Source organism: Bidens hawaiensis, unplaced genomic scaffold (assembly GCF_021521415.1).
Source record: "Bidens hawaiensis isolate Kalapana, Puna unplaced genomic scaffold, B.hawaiensis_p1.1 tig00044840_1, whole genome shotgun sequence".
Classification (NCBI taxonomy): Eukaryota; Viridiplantae; Streptophyta; class Magnoliopsida; order Asterales; family Asteraceae; genus Bidens; species Bidens hawaiensis.
Window position 1 is genome coordinate 26,713 of NW_027497977.1, and position 16,189 is coordinate 42,901.

Sequence of the window (16,189 nt, forward strand, 5' to 3'; positions counted from 1 at the left end):
CAGGTTCTTAGGATTAGATTTCTTGACACCAGCAATCGAACCATCAGAACTATATTAGTTTTAGTTGGAATATTAATCTCAGTTGTTTTGAGCATACCATGAAGCTCCGGCACTGTCTTCACCCAAGCATTCATATTGAAGTTCACTAAGAACTGGTCATAAGAGCTGGGGAGGGATTTCAAGATAAAGTCCGCTGCCATTTCATCAGACGGGGGATAATCAAGTTTCTTCAATTGTTCAATGTACCCTTTCATTTTGATGAAATGCGCACTAACAGGAAATCCTTGTTCCATTCTGCAGCTAATAAGCTGCTTCATGGTGTTAAAGCATTCTTGACAGGCTTGTTTCTGGAACATGCGCTTGAGTTGCTCAAGCATCTCATAGACACCAAGATCTTCCAAGCACTTAGCAAGCTCGGAGGACATGGCCGCTAGCATAATGCAAGCGACTTCAATAGAGTCGTCATTATGCTTCTCAAGAACCTTTCTGGAAGCAGTTGTATTGTTTTCATGCTCTAATGGAACCGGTCCAATGTGAACATAGAGTTTTTTTTTTGCAATTTTGAGAACTAGTCTCATTGCGGTGCCATTCAATAAAGTTGGTGCCATTCGGCTTTTCTTTCTCAGGAATAGTCTTGAGGGTGAATGAGGAGTGATTTTCATTTGACATTTGTTAAATAAGAAAAAGCAATTTAATTAGTATTTTTGATGTTTGAATCCTATTATTAAAGACCCAATTAACATTAATAAAATAGGGACTTGAGGATCTGGCTTCTAGTTAGTAATGGTAGCTGTAGCACAAAACATTCGTGAGTGGTTAGTCAGATTGACAATGATTGCCAATTGTGAATAAAGCACAACTTTCGGTTATAAGACCTATTAAGACAACAATTGCCTAAGTTGATACGTTTAGCCTCATATATGCCCACTTTAGTCTTTAGACAGTTGTAGCATACTCCCTCCGTCCCATTATAATTGTCATAGTTTGATTTTTCAAGTATTTCTTGTTTAACTTTAACTGACAATATTTTTGTTTGTGTTATATAATACTTGATGTAAAATATATGAATGGATTTGGTTTTAAATGTATTTTACAGTGATATAATTTTCATCAAGTATTATATAACACGAACAAAAATATTTACGGTCAAAGTTGCAAAAGAAAGACTTAAAAAGTCAAAATATAACACTTATAATGGGACGAAGGGAGTATAACATAAGAGTAAAGTAAGAGTCTCCCTAGTACAATCACTTGTGAAAGGGCCGGATGTGTCAACGAAACTCTTTCACCTTGTAGGGATAGGCTAGAAATCAAGTGCGGTGCTGTCATCTTTGGTAACTCCCACTGACTTCAAGAACTCCATGAGCTCGTCCTAGGTTTTCCTTCGGGTTCTTCTTCATTATAATATTAAATATATATAATGAAAAACCAAACCCTATCTATTACAATTTTGAACCATAAAAGTGGCCAAAAACAATAAAACAAAACCGAAAAATAAAATACAAATTTGACTCATCCTTATGGCCAAAACCAAAATCCAAACAACCAATCACACAAGGTCGGGCCAGATTTAGATATTCAATAAAAATAAAAGCAAACAATATTTTGGTAAAATAAAATAAGTAAAAATTTGACCATACCAAGATTGCCTTAACAACTTATCTAGATCAAAAACTTCAACTAGCTTGAAGTTTGTGATGTAGATCCGGTGAAAAGACCGGATTCAACTCGTAAGTTGTAACCAAGGCTCTGATACCATTGTTGGGTTGCAGTGGTGACCAGTAAACGGTTTAATAATTAAACGTTGTTTTAGTAATAATTTAATAATTAATAATCATGTTAACAACTAACAAAAACGCAGCAGAAAAAAATCGAGTAAACTTTACTTTTAGGAACCGTACAGGATCTGGTTAAATGACCACACAAGTACGATATGAAACAACCAAAGAAACATAAATATTAACTAATAATATTTAAGTTTAACTTGATTAATAAATAACCGACTGAGATACCAAGATCTAACAAACGATGCTAGGTGACCAAACGAGACAACGACCGACGATGGCGGTTCACGACGACAACCTACAGCGGCGGTAGTGGCTTGACAGCAGCAGCAGAGCAGCGGCGGCGGTGGCCTGAACAGACGGCGAAAGCAGCTGGCTGCGGTGACTGCAGCTATTAGCAGCGGCGGCGGTCTCCGATGAGCATGCGGGTGGCTGGCCGGCGGCTAGGATAGTAGGAAGAGAGAGTTAGGATTGTGGTGGCTAGGGTTATTCTCCTTGTAAGGTTTATGATAATAATACATATTATATAAAGCTAATTAGGTATAAACTAACTAGTTAAACCCAACAGGCCACCAAGTCCATCTCTAACCCCAAAGCCCATTTCATCCATTTATCTCATTATTTTGTCAATCCATGTTAACTAACTTTAGCGGGTGTTTTACTTCGTTACCCACGGTGTAACTCTCACGGGTCACAACCCGGTTGGCCACGTTGACTTACCCGAATCGGTCCATAATTCCAACATATTTGATATGCTAATATGTATATATATTTCCCTTGTGTATTTATTGTATTATTTTATTTGTTTTTTTTTTCATTTTAAGTTAAGATTTGTATGCTACTATCATATTTGTTTTTTGTAGGTTCCGGGAGTTGAACATGATTGAAAAGGGCGAAAAACGAGTTATATTAAGCTAAAACGAGGAACCTGGACGAATCAGTATTGAACTGGAAGAACCAGCCGATTCGACAGGCCATTTTGGACCTAGCCACGTCGTGCAGCCATCTTTCTTTTACTTAGCTGTGTGGAGCTTAGAGCATCAGATTCCAGAAAGTTTCATCTTTGTCAGGTTTAAGGACCGATTTTACTATATAAACACCCTTAACCATAACATGTAAAATACGCTACGACCACCAGACGAATTTAGAGTTTCTTGGAGCTATTATATGTGTTATTTGGCGGTTTTGAAGGCAAGAAATCATCTGGTGCAGAGCTTTACATTTGAGATTGAAGACAACGGGTTTTATCACCTTTAATCTTCTGTTTTAATTATTTCCGCCATGTTTTTTTTCAGTATTATTTTGTTTGATTTTCCGATGCTAGGCTAAACATTATAGACTGTCAAGGCTATTGATGAACCATCATTGATGTTTGATTTTAGTTGAATTATTATTTATCTTATGGTTTTATGAATCAGTAAACTATTTGGTTTTGATTAATTGATGCATATGTGTACTTCGTTTTGATTGATGAGTTTTATTATTCCACATTATCCTTGGTGATTGTCTGTCATATAACAGGATTTTCATATGTCATTTACTGTGTGTTCTTGACTAGTTTATGATTGATTTGAAATAAGATCATAGGCATAATATTATTACTCAAACAAATAAAAGTGTGTTGCTAACCTAAAAAGTTATAAGGTGATAGGTTATATGTTAGATCTTTGTTAATTAAGGTTGTTATATTTAGTTCTTCGTACGGAGTCCGTCTAGGTTTAATTGGTTAACATCGTCTGGCAAGTCAATTGATTTTATTAAATTACCTTTGATTTCTGCGCTGTAAGGTAACATTTCATTATAAAGGCACTCGTTCATAATTATTTAAATAACCGTGAGAGAGATTGATATATAAACTGGTGTGTCTTTCAACATATTAGAAACCCATAGGTGTCTTCTTGAGAAGGGTCAGGGGTCATGTTCGGGATTTCTTTTATGTATCTATTTTATTATCCCAGTTTCATAACAAGCATTTTCCAACTATTTGATAACAGAAACTTTGGTGATTCCAGCCTAGGTGATTTTTCATCACCATCTGAATCAGTTAAATTAAATTATATTGTGTTTTATTACTTGTTCCTTCTTAATTATTTATTCTATTAGTTTAATATTAATTAATTTAAAACTCCCTTTTAGTAACTATAAAATAAATAGTTGTGTCAGTTTGTCGAGTCTAATTAGTTAATTTATGTGATTAAAAGAGTCTCGTGGGTTCGATATCCGGACATATTTAGCTTTACTAGAGTTGATCGGTTCACTTGCCGGTCATTAGTTTAGTCGAGTTTTAAAGAGTTTAGCGTATTACTTAGTGTCTAGTTTAGCGTAATTTAGTTAATAATTCTTTCACTACTTTTATCACATCAATATCCTCGGGATGTTTTAGGAAGGTGTGTTACGAAGTTCATTGTAATTTGTTCCCACTTACACTAGGGAATTTCAGTATGTTGTAACATTCCCGAAGCTTTTTGGTATTCAGCAGTAACTCTAGCATAAGTCACACATTTACTAACGTGTGTGGCTATATCCTTCTTCATACCAGGCCACCAATAAAATTCCTTAACGTCCTTATACATATTGTCAACACCTGGATGAACGTAATATTTAGAATTATGTGCCTTATCCATGATCAAGTTACGAAGATTATGAAGGGTTGGAATCCAAACTTGGTTTTTGAAGTAAAGTATATCATCAGTTTTCTTTTCAAAATTCTTTTTATTCCCGTTGTAAGTCTTCCTTTTCTAAGTGATCTTCTTTTAAGGCTTCACCTTGTGCGGCACGAATTTGTTCGGTAAGACTCATCTGGACGATCATTTCAACTTCTTGTAGCCATGCCTGGATGGTATCAAATTTCACAAATAACTACTCCCTATTTTAGGTCATGAGTGGCATAAGTCTTTTTTGCACTATTAGTTGTGAGGAAGAGTATGCTATTACCTTGTTTCTTTGCATCAGCACACATCGTAAACCTTTTCAAGATGCTTCACAATAAACTACAAGATCATCACACAATTTTTATTTTTAGCAATTGGAAGGCGATTTCTTGTTCCTCTCCCTATTCATAGTTTCGGTCTTGCTAACATAGGAGGGTTAAAGGTTGGGCAGTACTAAAAAGGTTTTCGATGAAACGCCGATAGTATCTGGCTAATCCCAACAATTGGTGGATTTCTTTGGGTGACTGCCAATTTTTAATGGCTTCTATATTGCTAGGGTCTACATGAATTCCTTTTCGGTATACGATATGTCCTTAGAATTGCACTTCCTATAACCAAAATTCACAATTAGATAATTTTGTATATAGTTTCTTCTGCCTTAACAATTACAAAATTACCCGTAGGTGTTGCTCATGCTCCTCCTTGCTTTTCAAATATATTAAAATATCGTCAATGAACACTATGATGAATTTTTCATGGTAAGTCTTACAGACTCGGTTCCTAAGATCCATAAACAATGCTGGAGCATTGGTTATCTTGAAAGGCATAACTATGAATTCCTAATGACAATACCAAGTCCTAAAGGTTGTTTTTGAAATATCTTCCTCATGAATTTTCACTTGGTGACAGCCAGACCTAAGATAAATTTAGGGAAAAGAGTTTCCGCCTTGAAATTGGTCAAACAAATCATCAATTCGAGGAAGTGGATACCTCTTCTTAATAGTCACTTTATTCAATTCCCGAAAATCAATACACATCCGAAGACTTTCATCCTTCTTTTTCATAAATAACACTGGTGCACCTCCTGGTGTATAACTAGGACGAATAAAACCATTATCTAATAATTCATGCAATTGAGTGGATAATTCTTGCATTTCAGAAGGTGCTAGTCAGTAAGATGCCTTAGCGATAGGAGTTGCTCCTGGTATCAGGTCAATACGAAATTCGACTTGTCGAATTGGTGGTAACCCAGGTAAGTCATCAGGGAATACATCTGAGTATTAACGTAGTACTAGAATATCTTCTATACGCTTTTCATCAGGGTTTTTAATTGTTACATTCTCCAAATAAGCTACACATCCTTGGCGTAAGTATTTTAATACCTTAAGATGGGATACGAGAGGCAATATACTACCGGACTTTTCTCCCTATATCGTGATTATTTCATTATCTGAAAGGGAAATTCTAACGGTTTTGTCCTTACAAATGATCTCGGCTTTGTTCTTAGATAGCCAGTCCATACCGGCTATTACATCAAAACTTCCTAACTCTACTGGGAGTAAATCAATAAGGAATGGTTGGTCGTTTAGGATGAGAGGAAAATTTCGAACAATTTGGTTAACAATTATAGATTTATCATTAGCGATTTCTATAGTATAAAGACCTATTAATTCACTAACCGGCATATTCCTCAAAGGTAAAAAGTTACCAGATACAAAACTTCTATCGGCACCCGTGTCAAATAAAACTGAAGCAAACTAATTAGAAACTAGGAATGTAACATTTGGATCTTGTCATTCCACACCCGATCCGAACACAAAAGTGAGACCTCTACCCGTGTTGGAAGTTGATGCTTGTCCTGGGTCTATCTTTCCACTACACCTTGGGTTAACACGGGCTATTTCTCCTTAAATGTCCTTTAATGCCACACTCATAGCAAGTACGCCGTTCATTTTAGTTTGGTTTGGCTGGATTTGTTGTCGTCGGATTGGTTGGGTTCGTGATGATTTTGGATGGTGGGGTTGCGTTATTCGGTTTGCATTGTCTATTACGGTTTTTAGTTGGGGCATAGTGCCCAATCTTTCCTAAATTTTGGCAAACGACAGATCGACATTGACCAATATGATGAAAGTTACGTTTCCCACATTTCGGCGAGGGTCCTTTATACGTATCATGTTTCACATCGGAGCTAGTCATGGCATAATTCTGGGTTGTAGGACGTGAACACTTATACTGCTGTCTCCCTTATAACCTTGTACCATATTCAATCCTTTTTGTACATGACGACTCCCCTGATATTTTCAATGCACCGCTCCTTATGAGGTAAAATGCAACAATGCCGGCTTGTGACACGGCACTTTTAAGAGTTGGATGGGCTACTGGGTTAACTATGCTTCTCACTTCTGGGTTTAGTCCCCAAATGTAGCGTTCGATATGGTTGGGTTCAAGGGAAACTAACCATGGCACTAGTTGAACCAGTTTGTTAAAACGGTTGGTGTATCCCATGTGATCAGCGCCTTTCATTTCAATATTCCATAGTTTGTGTTCCAATCTCTGGATTTCAATCCTCGTGCAAAAATGCTTCAATACGATGGTTTTAAGTTCTTCCCAACTCATACGGTTAATTTCCTCTTGTCATCGAGTTTCTACGATGGTATATCACCACATTAACGCATGTTCTATGAACGTGCCTCTACCATACTTAACTATACAATCTGCCCAACAATTATTGATATTAATAACAGATTCAGTTTTCTCAATCTATTTCACTAGTCCGTTTAGTCCTTCAACACCACTAAATTATATAGGTTTACACGACATAACTATTTAAACGAGCATATTTGCCACAGGGTATCTGAACTATTACGTCCATTATTCGGGTTTGGCGGGAGGATTAATGTTTCCAATGGTGTAAATAAACGGTGGAGGATTGTTATTATTGGTGGTAGCATTAGTGTTCAGTGGGGGAATAGTTTCGTGTCGGTATTAGTATTCAGCGGTGAATAGTATTTGTAGCTATATAGGCACTCGGCGGAGGGATAGTATTGGTGGTCGTGTTAGTGCTCAGCGGTTGATTTGTGTTTTAAGTTGCGCTAATGCTAGCAGTGACTTGCGCTACTACAATCGGAATCACCGCTTGCATTTGCGGAGCAATCATTTCGGCCACGTTCGCCTCTGATTAAGTATTTGCTTTCTTCGGGGCCATTCTATAATAAGTATCAAATATATGTTAATTAATACCGAATCCACCATATAGCGCATTACAAAGGTAATCGGAAAAATAAACATGCAGGTTTACCAAATAACACATATGTATTTTATCTGTTATTGTATATATATATATATATATATATATATATATATATAAAATTAGCGCATGTGTTTAGCCTGATAAAGGTCGGTGCTTGTATATGGGTATCAAAATTTGTCACTAAGTGACGAGCAGACTTAATCCGATAAGGGCCAGTGCTCGTAATAGTCGATCCAAAAACACCCTCCATGTCAGCATAGAATACTATTACTAAGTGCTTGCACGGAGTATCAAAAGACTATATACAACAGTACCATACTATCATGTCTTTATGTATCCATATATACAATACAACCGCCATAGACAAACCATTGTCAAGACTATAATCGCTCTGATACAACCCCATAGCTCATTGTCGTCATGTCCAAACACCATAGGGAATAAGAATCTGACCGCTGTAAGTTTAACACAATATGCTATAGGTTTAACAAGATGTGTTGTAAGGTTAGAACGAACTAATACAACACAAGGCACCTCTGGATGACACTAGATATGGCTATGGAATGTTCTATCACATGGTCGGTCAATACCCCTAACCGTGATAGGTCTGTTAAGGGTGGTAATTCCTGAATGGGTGCAGGTTTCCCCCATAAAGGGTAAGATATATCATAAGTCTGAGGGCGTGAGGTTTCTCCCCTATGGTAAGTCGATCTGAGTTGGGAAAAGGTATGTGCTGGTGGAGGTACTCGCATATGGGCGGTTTGACGTGCGCTCTGGGCAGGCGGGGTCAGGGGGTCGGTGTACTGGTGGGGTAGGAGATCTAGGAACTCTAACTGGTGAATGGTACATACTGGTGGCCCTTGTCTGCTGTCTAGGTGGTGATTGATGGCATCTCCTGAACTCTCATCTATTCCATCCTCCTCTTCCTCCGGATCTTCTTCCTCTACTGACATTATTGGCTCATCATCTAATACTGGACTGCCATATCTCGACATTTCTCTACACAAGGGTTAGTTATAAGGATAATTTATCTCCGTAATATTAATCAGAGTAAGGTATAATATTAATTAAACTAACATATGTACAGGTATTCATACATATCAACACCGATAAGCAACCATATATATTAGCACACACACACACACAAACATATATATATATGATTAACATTATATTTTATTCACATATGTTGCCGTTTTTACCTGTTAAAGTGTTCAGCGATTTCTCCCTGAAATCCCACATACAAGCAAGTCCGTTATTACGTTCTGGATCATAATAACCCACTTTCCCCTTCGAGTTCATCCCGGAATTAATCACTATATATTATTAATTATTATTTATTCCCATGGATAATCGAATCTACGGTTAAATCTTAGGTATATTAAGGGATATCCTAATTCTTTATAACCATGGCTCTGATACCAACTTCTGGTCACACCTCGACTAGCAATAGCGGAAGCGTAAAACGGGAATGCAACAAACACTTCTGGTATCAACCACATTGTTTATATAGAAACAATAACAAACTAATTTACATCATATTACATCATTCTAAGTCTAGTTACATTCTAGGTGTTTCACAACATAACAAGTTCTTGTCATATCTTTTATTCCTTACTAGCATACTTATATCTCTTTACACTAGGATTGTTCTCAAATCGAGCACATAGCACACAAGCATCTTATTACAGTTTTGGTATACCTGAAAAGCATGTTAAAAAGCGTATTTGTATAAATATGTATGTTATGTAATTATAGGAAGTGAACCCTTAACAACGCATTTCTGCCACGTGGTCTCCACTACCCACGTCATCCCCATAACCTCCACTGCCCACGATTTGCCCCGAGTAGCTGTGTCTATCACTAAAGAGCGTTTTTGTATAAATATGTTGTCATGTGCAATTGCAGTAGAACCTCGGCATCCGTGGCGTCTTAATTGGGTTTGTCAAACAAATGGTACCATCCACCTGCCACCGACCTATTCACTCATGCTTGTGGTACTTTTCATCTATTAGTACTTAGATAATTCACATCATAATGCGTTTCCATGCGCTACATATATGTATGTAAAGGCGTGTATATAAACATGCTTTTCACCCCTAATAATCGTAACACAGTTTAAAAGGAGGGGTTAGGAAACTCACCTTATATTGATATAGCGTCAATACAATATACGTATATAGCTATTGTCTCGTTGAACCAAATTCCTAAAATCGATATCATACGGTTAATACTAGTAATACCTTTGAACTGAATTGGCTATATATCTAGTCTGGCGATAGTTGTTTCTCCCAGAACACATTAGCAGTCTTAGATTGTGATGTCGCACAATGTCTAGTATTCAAAATCGGTGACATGACGGGCCAAGTTAATCGTTTAAGCATTTTGAAAACTGGTAAGATCACACAAACTTCAGTAAATGTAATATTTGATAAAATGATACGGATGTCCGAATTCGCTACAGGGTCCTTTTCTTGTTGTTATACAGACCGAGTTGTAAAAAAGGCACACAATTCATCCGAATTGTTCGAAATCTTCTTAAAAATTTCGGTTTTACCAAATTTATCCACAAATAGATATTTGATCATTCTGACTAGCAATAGCTAAAGCGTAAAACGGGAATGCAACACACCTCTAGTATGAACCACATTGTTTATAAAGAAACATTAATTAACTAATTTACATCATATTACATCATTCTAACTCTAGTTACGTTCTAGGTGTTTTACAACATAACCAGTTCTTTAAGCTGCTTTATTCTTTATTAGCATACTTGCATCTATGTACAATAATATCAATCCCAACTAAACGCATAGCATACACGCATCTTATTCCAATTTTGATATACCTAAAAAGTATGTTAAAAAGGGTCAACTACGGATAGTTGGTGACTTTCACAAGTTTAAACAAAATCAGATATGCGTATCTATGGTAATCATGATATATATGTCATGTATTTATACTAAGTCACAAGTAAACCCTTGACAGTGCATCTCTACCACGTGGTCTCCACTACTCATGTCATCCCCGTGGCCTCCACTGCCCACGACATGCCTCGAGTAGCTATGCCTAACACTACATAGCCTGTTTGTATAAATATATGGTCATGTGCAATTGCAATAGAACCTCGGCATTCGTGTGGACTCAATTGGGTTAGTCAAACAAATAGTACTATTCACATGTCACTAGCCCATAGTTAATCAATTGTGTTTGTAGGGATCCAATTGCATCATTTGGTATGTGGTGGTCAGTAATTCTTCTATATTTTTACACGACCCGGCTCGCTTGTTGCGGTAATGGTTAAGAATTTTGTAGATAAAGTCCTGCTCCAATGTACCGAACTTGTTGGCGTCAAGATTGGGGTGGAGGACGACGACGATAAAGTCTAAGCCTAGGAGTGCTACCTTGCCATTGTGAAGAAGTCGCTAGAAATGATGTTTCGGGAAAGATTCGATTATCCGATAAGCATCTTTTACGAACCCTAATTTTGGGGCTTTATCAAATTCCAACACAGGAAATGTTATAATTTGATGATTAGAAAACTAGGGTTTTAGAAATTAAACTTGATTAGGTTTGAAAGTGGTGAAGATGGTGGTGGTGATGGGTCCCATTCTTTTTTTATTTGTTTGTTTTTACAACGTGGGCTCAATATCATCCATGTTGTCTTCCACGTCATAGAAAACTAACGTGGTTTAACTCCGTTAGAAAAATGCTCGATGATGGAAAATATGTTGAAAGTTGAAGCGGTCAAAAATTATTTCTTAAGTTGGCTCAACGCCGACCAATAGGTTAAAGTTGGGATTATTAAAATTAAATAATCCTATTATTAAATAAATTTTGTTCCCAAATATAACAATGATACTAATGGGTGTGTACTTGATCCTAATTCATAGTTTAATCAGTATAATTTTATTTTAAATTGTTGGTGAAATAACTATTGTTGCTTTCTAGTAACTTACGGATAACAAATTGTATGAATCAAGAGAATCCAGGATTCAAGAACTCATACTATAATTAACCATGGTTATATATATGTGGACTAATTTCATGCATCTACTCTCTGAATTAAGTTAAGTTTTATTTAGAGACGCGCACAGCTCAAACGGCCCGCACTACTAAAACTCAACCGGCCCACACTACTCAACCGCCCGGTACTACTCACCCGCCCCGACTCGTTTACAGAATGGCCACTGCTCAGCCGCCCCGAATCAACTTTTTCCATCGGTTGTTGCTGCACCACCAAAACCGAAAACTTAAACTCCGACGTGGCTAACAAACCTCCTATTTTGCCCAGCTCAGGGCACTGCGACCCCTCCGAAAGGCTATACGTCAACTGTGAATAAGCATAACCATGATCTCGACCAACTATGAACAAATCACACCCTTTTTCCATTTGTCTAAGCAAATGCACTGTTTCAACGGCATCTTTTGCTACCTCTTCTTGAATATAGATATCTCGTCCCTTACACTCCATCCGAAACCGATCGACTATCTCCCGGTCCATTCTCTGTTCGTGGATCTCGGGTGTCATTTTCACGTCGATAGGCTTTGGCCGTAGCAGGACAAGCAATAAGCTGATGTGGTGGTGTTGTGCCATTCGGGTACTGTATGCGAGTGCTTCTCTATCGTCTGCCCCACCAAGGAACAATTGGGTTATGCGGAACACCTTGGTTCGTCTGGATAGCGCCGAGTTTGGTCCTCCAATTTGGCCCCGGTCCAAGAGTATACCAATTGAGCAAGGGGCTTTCTCCATTATTTTGGAGTTCACTAATCTTATTCCAGGAACTGTAGCTTCAATGGTTCCATCAATAGCCCAACGCTTGTGAAATGGGACAATCACAATGTTGGCACATTTGTTTATAGCTATTGTGATTACATCTTCATGCATGCTGCCATAGGGAGACATTGCGATTAAGTGTTCAACCATAATGGAGTTGTGGTTACGTTCCATGAAGTAATAAAATGCTTTTCCCATTTGTAGCACACGATTTTGTGCCGAGGGTACTTTTTCGACTTCCGAGATTGGGATTAGAATGGCCGATGCTCGGCCTTCAAGTGGGTGTAAGTTCATTGTGGTGACTTCCATGTGTTGGTGCCTTGTGGGATTTGATACTTCTAAGAGGTTTATGATGGATGGAACATTGTCTTTATTGTGAATGCAAGCCACTATTCTAAAGAAATCGTCCGGTTCGCATTCTATGATGCTATTTCGCTTGTATGTTCGGTATCGTGTTGACGGATCGTAGAAATGCCACAGGAAAAACCTTACACTTCCTGTTATTGCTAGCATGTTGAGTATAAGAAGAGAGTACGCTTGATCTGTTACAACCTAAAAAAGGGAACGAAAAAACACATGATTAAATTCTATATGACAAAGAAATTGTGTTTGTCGGGGGCGTAGAGTATATATTTTTTTTAAGTCTAGGTGGTTTAGATAATTAATGTAATAAGCGAGTCATGGGAGATTTATGAGACGATTTTTGTTTCTACACATACCACTACCCGAGGTAGTAGATCGTAAAAAATGTGACAGAGGAATGTTGTGTGGCAAGTGAAGTTTGCATGCCCAAAAAGAGGGTTTATGGACTTTGCTTGCCACGTGATAATTCTGTATCAGTTGATTTTCTAAAGTGTATGAACTCAGCAACTTTGGACTGCCTAGAAACCAAAACTGCCTCAGAAGTCTCCATGAAAACAAGTATATATTCTCTAAATTAATCGACTAGAAACACCAACTTATTCATGGTGTGCGCTTTTGTGATAAATGTGCCTTATAGTTATATAGGTACCTCATTATGCCGTATCAGGGAAAAGGCGGACACATCAATGATGCCTTTGGTGCACATGATCATAGCGAAATGAAAAGCATCCTGCAACGGCACGCTGAAATACATGGCTAAAACAAGGTTACTTATGAACTTAGCCAAGTATGCTAATGTAATGAAAGCCTCAGTGATCAAAGCAGCAAACATATCATCACCTCCAAGTGACTTCAGGTTCACCTTGAATGCGCATATTGCAAATTTGGCCGGAACCAAAATAGTAGTCGCCACCAAATCGAGTCGGTTCACTATGCCCGAACCAAATGGAGGCCCATCAGGCAAGCATATGCCCATGGTGAACCCCCCAAATGAAGCATTTTGCCCCAAGCATTCTGATAGAAACCCACACAATAAAACTGTAACCAGCACCACTAGAAACTGACTCTCTTTAATATCCTGACCTTAAGGATTCCTCTTGGCCATCCATAACACAAATGGGCGAAGCACGAAACACATGGAGATCAAAAAGCAAGCGATCCAAAACACGTTCTTTAACGGCTTCCAGTCTTGTCTTTCTAAAGCGACACCGATGGTAGTCAGCCCTAAAGATGTGATCCAACTGCAGAAATCAGTAACCAAAGCCGTGATACAAGATAACCGACCAAGATCCGAATTCAACAAGTTTAAGTCCGAAAGAGTGTTGGTGACTGCGGGGAATGTCGTCATGGATGTCAAAGCAACCACAAAGGGTATAGTATGAAGAGTAACCTCATCCATTTCGATTAAATTAGGCAAAGGCATTAAGCACATGAGGCAAACTGCATAGGGTACCACAAAAGACATGCAACCCATGAAAACCATGTGCCTATGAACAGTCTTTAAGATACTCGTGTCAATTTGAACCCCAACCACAAAAACATGCAACATGTACCCAAAGTTGGCGACTGTATAGAGTACCAACTTGCCAAATTCCGGGAACAATTGATGGAGAATGTGGTTGTCAAGCCTTACGAGCCAAATGAACACCATACAACCCTGGAGACACGATATGAATCAAGGCATGAACAAAAGCATTTAGTAAAATAAAACATACATGCATGCATGTATAGAATTAATCTTACGATAAGTTGGCAAGAGAGAATACTTTGTCGAAGGGGTTTGAGGAGATAGAAGAATGCTTGCGAGACGAAGAAGATGATACTGAGTTGAAGCATTAAAAGGGGTACACTGAAGGCTGAAACATCGCATCCGTACCATGAACATCCCATTGAATTGGTCATATGCAGATACTGGCAAATAATTTGTTCGGGCTCGTTAACACCTGGAACGTATCCCTCCGATGAAATTATGGCCGGTAGGTGAGACATTGTTTGGTTTCCTACAAAATTACAACAGGTTTCAAACAAAACAAGAAATGCACAAGGGTGTGGATGAGCAACAGAGGGAGGAAGATTGTAACTGATCAACCATTGGTTTGGCTAAAATCATGGGCGTCCATTTTCTTTTATTTATTTTTTTCAATAAAAAATTATTTTTAAGTAATTCTCATTTCTAATGTACATGGTACATATACTCGTTAAAGATTGAGTAAAGTGTCATCTACACAATATTACCCGTAACTTTGGCTTCTTTAAAAAAATAATATTGTAAGATTTTTGCCCAACTAAATTTACTTGCCTTTTGTAAATTGAAGGCACAGATCTAGTTTTTCTAGTTCACCTTTTTAATCAACTATTTGATAAGTTTATTCGTTTCTTATTATTATTATTTTTTTTTATATTTGTAAATAAATTATGTTTAAAATAACCGACTTCCCGTGATGACGTGCTTATATTTATTGATATTTCTATATAAAATTTATTCAATAGCAAGGTTTAAATTATGATATGCCACTCATCGAAGCATTAATATACAATTTAATGAATCATAATTGTTTTTTTTTAGAAATTTAGGTCCATTAAAATTGTATATCATACCAAATTATCAATTGTATTTAACTGTTACAGTTTTATGCATTATCTATGAGTAATTAATGCGACATTTTGATTGAACCTATCCCTAATGGGTCAATATGTTCGTTCCCTGCGCCATAAATATACTATGGCCACAAGAAAAAAGACTAGTCGTAGGCCTTTGGCCACATACAATTTTTTACAATTCAATCGTGGATAAAGCAGGGACAGGCCTACTTGAGAGTGACGGGTAACACTCGCTACCCCTTAACTATTCTGACGAAGTGAAAATTTATTTATTTTTTACGTTTTATGTATTATGTTACCTTTGAAATTATATTATGGGTCCCCTAAAATGGTTTTAAAACCTTTCAACTATACCTTTCAAAATTAAAAAAAAAAACTAGCAATTAACTTAAATCCATGAATGATATCTTCGAAGAGAGTGAAAGATGAGTGAGGGAGATGGAATAGGTACGTGGGTTTATTAAAAAAATGAATTAATTAGTAGCAATTTTATTATTAACCCCTTTTAGTTCAACACAATTACAAATAATACATATTACTTTAATTTGAATTTTAAATCACCTTATAGTTAAACATTTCACATTACTTGTTAATCAAATATTCTATCAAAATTGAACTAATAAAATTTATATGTTTAAATGATATGTATGTTTTGTTGTTAGATTAGTTAACTGATTTAGAATTTTTTTTATTTGTTATTTTTGGTTTACAATTGTCTTTTATTTTCTTATGTATTTAAATATTGTGTTTATCAATAATTTTG

General features: G+C 37.1%; 1 pseudogene; it reads right to left on the bottom strand.

The window, feature by feature from the left end:
• Nucleotides 1-11,766: 11,766 nt before the first annotated feature.
• LOC143595247 (cation/H(+) antiporter 14-like) lies at nt 11,767-14,451 on the bottom strand (annotated as a pseudogene).
• Nucleotides 14,452-16,189: the final 1,738 nt, after the last annotated feature.